The sequence below is a fragment of the Populus euphratica genome, unplaced genomic scaffold, assembly GCF_000495115.2.
Source record: "Populus euphratica unplaced genomic scaffold, PopEup_1.0 scaffold116.1, whole genome shotgun sequence".
NCBI classification, from domain to species: domain Eukaryota; kingdom Viridiplantae; phylum Streptophyta; class Magnoliopsida; order Malpighiales; family Salicaceae; genus Populus; species Populus euphratica.
The window spans coordinates 616112-622178 of record NW_011499995.1 but is presented as its reverse complement, the minus strand read 5'-3'; the positions used below and the strand labels follow the sequence as shown (position 1 = coordinate 622178).

Genomic DNA, 6067 nt, shown 5'->3' with positions numbered 1-6067 from the left:
TGAATTAAATCATTTGATTTTTTTTTCTGGACGCAGTTCATAATCTAAAAAAATTAAGCAATCCTCTTCCTTTCCTTTGGATCATAAACAAATTAGTGGAAGAATTAAATGAAATTCATATTTGGCACTTTCTCTCGTAAGAATGGAAGTGCTATGCAAATTGATGAGGTCAGATAACTTCACAAGATAACAGGACTGATCTTTATGCCGGTGAATAGAATGTGGGTGATGTACCTGTAGAACAATTATTTCCTTTAATTAAAGTGACGATTATCTGATAATTAAGATAATTTATAGAAAACTTGTAGCAATTGCAAAACTAAAAAAGGACGGCAAGTTTGAAAATGTTTCCAAGCCTGCACCTGATCCTCCAGGAATAATGCCGTGATCTCAAGATCTTTGTTCTTTTCGAAAGTACCAAAGTGGGTATCATGAAAGCACTCACAGAAGCATTGAAGAACAATAAAGTGTTCAGCAGAAGATAGCAGGCGTGCTGTGCTTCAAACTCAAGAGGCCAGTGAACAAGGAAGAGCAGGTCGGTTGCATGCTTGATTGACGAAATAATGTGGATAAAATCCTTATTAATTTGGATGATGTTTTGACTAAACTGTAGCCTCACAACATGACAAAGCCATGGTTATCAGAGGTGAGATTTCAAAGACCGATCATCCCACTTGATGTCCTATTTGAACACGAGTAGTGGGACTTGCTGATCAAAACGATTGCCGGTGACCTCATCGAGTCTCCCACGTTGAGACCCGTGGCAGAGGAGGCTTGCGGAGAATGTGGAAGAAACATCCAAAGTGAGTGGCAAAAGAATAGTCGTTTCCACTGAATGCCATATCCAGGTTTTGTTTGCGTTTAATTTGAATTTACATTTTAATTTGAATGATTATCAATAATGATTATCTTATTGATCCACTAATCTATTCTATATATATTTTTTTTAAAATAGATGTCAGAGAGAAGAAGGGAGTTATACATATTTTCTATAGTAATTCATCATAAGATATTATTGATGATAACACTACGCAAATCGATCCTACCATTTTATTTTCGCATTATATATAGAATACTATAGCTTTTATTCTTTCATGTTCACCTTACTGGATATCTTCAAATGGTCTATATAAAACATAGTTTACTTGAAATCTCTGTACCGTCTAGTAACTGCTTTCAAAATGTAAGCAAGCAAATTTAGAATGAATACTCCAAGGCTACATGTTTTTTGTCGGGCAGTGTAAAAAAATCATCTGAACCTAGAAAAAAAAAGTGAAGTTAATTTTTGATAGAGTTGTAAAAACTGAAGGTTGGATTTGAGTTCTTTTGTTTTGTTTGTTGCATATAGCCTTAAAGACTTTATTTTTTTAGGCTTTATGCTAGGCTTGAGGTTGACGATCTGTTGGAATACGAGACCATTCATATCTAATTTAGTAAATTAAAGTAGGGAAAAAAATATATAACAAAGAGAAGGGGGAATATGTGTTTTTGATTGTTATTTAGGTTCCAAGTTGTATGCTTTTGACCTGGTGATCCTCAAAATTGATAGACTTTTGATAGTAAGGTTCCAAATTGTTTGCTTTTGACCTGGTGATCCTCAAAATTGATACACTTTTGATAGTAAGGGGATATGGTTGCGAAAGCATGGCAATGATAGAGGCTACAAACCTACTTCAAAGAATGACTTTTCACAGCACAATTATCTTACTATGCGCAAATAATGATATGCATATCGAGGGGGTAAGACAGCGCCCACAGCAGGCTAGAGCGGCGCCTACAAGAGGGAAAAGGATGCACATGTTTTCATAAGAATTCAAGTGCATGGGAGAGAAGTGGCTGGGCTACAACAGGCTAGAGTGGCCTTGGGTTAGGCTAGGGTAAGGGGCTTTTGCTGGGCTACCCCTTCTTGTCCCCGTCTAGCCTGTGGCTGGGAGCTTCGGCTGAGCTACCCCTTCTTCTCCCCGGCTAGTCTTCAGTTGGGTCTTGGGTTTAGCATATTTTGCTTGCCCATCAATTTTAATCATAAGAGAACGAGAGAGTGGATGGTCACTAAGGCTCTGGTACAGTTAAAGAACCGTCTAAGAAATTTTTTTTTTGTTAGATGAGAGCTCGTATATGATTTATATTAATGTTTCAAATATATGTACGGTTTATTTTTTTGGAGGAACAAATTATGTGAACGGTGAAAAAATATGCTCGCAATTCCCTCGCTAGCTTATTTGAAGCCCTAGCTGAAGAGAACGGATGTTGCATCTTTTATATCATTCAAGGGCTTAAGGATTATTGTAACATCTAAATCCAAATTTTTGGTTCCAAGCTAAGATTAATTCACTGCAAATTCAATCTAAGTATTTAAAAAAGAGTCATAAGAAAATTGTTTTTTTTCTTTTAATTCTTGTAGCCACCGTGATTCTTTTTTCATCAAACTAAGAATTTTAGTTTTTTATCTTAAATTTTGAATTTTAAAAAATAAAAATAGTAAGTGATTCTCTCTCCTATTATTTTTAATTATAATTTGTTCATGGAAGGATTAAGAGAGAGAAAGAAATTATGGTTTACAAGGATTAAAAATTTATGTTGTTAAAATTGATTTATGATTATCAAGAGTTTAATGTTAGATGATTAATTAGTATTTTGTTAAAAATAAGGATTTATGAGTTGATTTGTTTAAATTAATTTTTACAGGTTAAGAAATTTATTTTTACCTTACTAGAAAATCTGGACAGAATAGTCTTGAGGTTGAAGATGATCAAATTTTATTTTGGTCATTGATTTATGAAAATCACAGTTTAGTCCCTAAACTTTGAAAAATTATAATTTGACCCCTAAATGTATTTTATGATTCTAGATAGTGTAATTATGAGATTAAGGATGATGAATCTCAATTTGATAATTGATTTGAAATATTTTTAGTTTGGTCCCTTGATTTTGGGAATTTACATTTTAGCCCCTAAACTTTATAAAAGTTATAGTTTGGTCCCTGGTTTGTTCTAGAAAGAATTAAGGATGGTTTATAGGTGATATTTCAGTATGGTTATGTGTTTACAGTTTGGTTTAGTTTTGGTAAAATTACGTTTTGGTCCTTATTTTGGATAATTGTCGTTTTAGTCTCTAAACTTAGGAGACCAAACCTGGTTTTCTTTTATGCATTAGAATCTTTTATTTATGTTACTTTGAGTTTTTTTTTAGTATATTTCATATATTTATTGTAGGTTCTCTTAACAATTTTCAATAAGTTTTTCTAGTCTTTCATTTGATATTCCTTTTAATCTATATTCTTTCGAGTGATTGAGATAATATTTAATATGTATATAATATAAATAAATATATATATGTTGATTATATGATGAGTACGATCAGTTAATCTCTTGAATATTTATATATATTACTTTATTTTTCGAGTACTCATCTATTCTTGAATTTGTACTCGCATTTTGTCGAGCTAAAGCCTATTCGATATGATATTTTTTTTTTTGATGATTCTTCAAGTATCTATTATACCTTGATATAAGACTTGTCAGTAACTCCATGCTAACGGAGGGTAGTTAGCCTATGTGCACATAGTATTTTATATATCTAGCTGATGAGAGAGGCATCAGCCTGCGGCGACTGATCATTATATAGTGGTCACCTTCGGATGTCATTTGATCTCTAACATGTATTCCACTACATTATGATAATATGTTTAGTGTATAGTTTCTGTTAGCAAGTGGACTTTGTTGAGTGTTCCTACTTCTTCAGTTTTAGTCGGCGTGCCTTGCTTATTTTGTGAGGCTTTTCTTTTAGTTTTGATTTGATGTCTTAAACGCTTCATTGTTATCTTTTATAATTAAGTTTGGATTTCGACAATGTAATGAGTATTATGAATTATTGTTTTTGTTTTAATTATTGACGAAGAGTTTTGAACTATCTTTTAGGTTGATCAATTTTGAATAACATAATATTTCTGAAGATTATAAAATGTTGTGTCAATTTTGAATAAATTGTTTTTTTGATACGTTTGTTTTGAGGCTTAGTATAGGTGTGGTGTCCTTTCAACACCATTTCTGTGTTGCCAGTCATGAAGTTAGGATTCGAGTCGTGACAATTGTTCCTTTGAACTTATTGTTAGATAGAGGTGGTCTAGATCTCCAGAGGGGAGTACTGGAAACCCGTCGTTGAGCTGGGCAAATTGCTTGTTGCACCTGGAAAAACTAGAAATTCAGAGTTTGGAAACCTTCGAAGGCTAGCTTATGCCGACATGCACTGCCTCTTGAAATGTCATTGCCTTTATAGAATCTCAAATATTTGATGATTTACAAGTGTCCGAAACTGTCGAATGTTTTTGATTCATTCAACTTGCTGCAAAGCTTCGATGAGCTTGAAGAACTCGATGTAAAATCATGTGGAGCGCTAACCTCAGAGCCCAAAAGTATGCTGTTCGTGAGAATGAGATGCTTCCCCGCTTAAGAAAAGTTGTACTACGTAATTTACCAGAACTGCACATATGGAAAAGTCCTAGTACTGAACTATCACACATGCACAGAGTTGTTACAGAGGACTTGCAAGGATAAGAAGGAGAAGGGGGCATTGATAATCTGGTGTTCCCTCAATTAAAAGAGATTTCAGCATTCTAACTTCCCAACCTTGCAGGCTTTCCTATCCCAAAGTGAAGAACTTTGCTGCTACTGTGATTTCAGGTGGAATCCAGAGAACCCCAATGCTTAAGCCGATCAAACTGGATGGTGTTGAAATAATGCTTAACAGTAGGGAGTTGATGAATGCAGTCGTAGAAGGGTACTCAAGGTTCCTGTCATTTTTCCTTTTCATAATCATGACATCTATCAATATCATGCTAATTTACCTAATTGTATTCTGCAATTTTAAGAATCCATGATTTTCCATGGCCTTTAACACGGTGTATAAAAGAAGTTTTAATTATTTAGATTGCTTCATTCATACTTGTGTGACATGGTATTTCGCATCTTGAACTGATATTTTCTGCTATTATTTTCATTGGATTTAACCCCTTGTGAGTGCGAGCTTATGATTGATGTTATTATTATTATTATTTTTCTAGTACTGCAGTGTTCTTTCGATTCTTAAAGCCAAGCTTCATCCTCTCAAGACATCACTGCTACGTTCCTCTACTTCTTCACTGCAAGGAGACCGCCATGTACTGCGTTTCGGATTTTAAGGTGTCCATATCATCTGGCATTACTTTTGGTGCTTTGAATATAACACAGCCGACCCTAGTCTGATCAGGATTCAAAGATCAAGGAAGACAATTTCTGAAAAGGGCGTTTATATCATCTGGCATTACTTTTGGTGCTTTGAATATAACACCGCCGACCCTAGTCTGATCAGGATTCAAAGATCAAGGAAGACAATTTCTGAAAAGGTCATAAACAAGAACTCTAATAATGTTTTATTATTGAATAATTTCTTCTCTAATTGTCTTTCCCGAAAGGATTACAATTTACAAGGTTTAAAACGGACCTTACATTGAAGGAAAATCATAATCTCTAAACAAACTGACCTTACATGGAAGGAGAATTAGAATTTCTAAACAGATAGGAGATATAAAAATAAAATTCAAAATTTAGACTGAAAATTAAACAAGAAAATAATAAAACTGAATCAAACATTATCTTCTTGGATTTTTTGAAGACTTTTTTGATGTGAGCCAGTGAAGCTGCCCTAGCCACCACCATTGAACAAGACAATTTGAGCATGATTGAATTGTTGGATTGAAAGTTATGGATTTCTCTATCAATAAATTACGGGTTTTGCTATCAGATTGGTCATTTGACACGTCCAAAACGTTTTTTAGACATAGACCAATCACATTGGTCCATAAATGTGTTTGCTTGGCTTTACACATGGTACGATTGCAATGGACCCGCATTCTACTGTTCAGAACCCCTGCATAGAATACTTCAAATGATTTAATGTTATCTTTTCCTATTTGTTCTATATTATCGGCAATCAGGACATTACTGCATAAATATGGTGAGCATATCTGATAAAACATATGGTTCTCTGTTGTTTTTAACGGGTTGCTTTCCGGTGACTTATTTTGCTCGCT

General features: G+C 34.1%; 2 long non-coding RNA genes across 2 annotated transcripts; both read left to right on the top strand.

The window, feature by feature from the left end:
- Nucleotides 1-312: 312 nt before the first annotated feature.
- Nucleotides 313-4949, top strand: LOC105140623 (uncharacterized). The gene is made up of 2 exons (XR_845214.1): nucleotides 313-848; nucleotides 4350-4949. It is a non-coding gene; the product is annotated as an uncharacterized LOC105140623 (long non-coding RNA).
- Nucleotides 1460-2086, top strand: LOC105140621 (uncharacterized). Its single transcript, XR_845213.1, has 2 exons — nucleotides 1460-1564; nucleotides 1626-2086. It is a non-coding gene; the product is annotated as an uncharacterized LOC105140621 (long non-coding RNA).
- Nucleotides 4950-6067: the final 1118 nt, after the last annotated feature.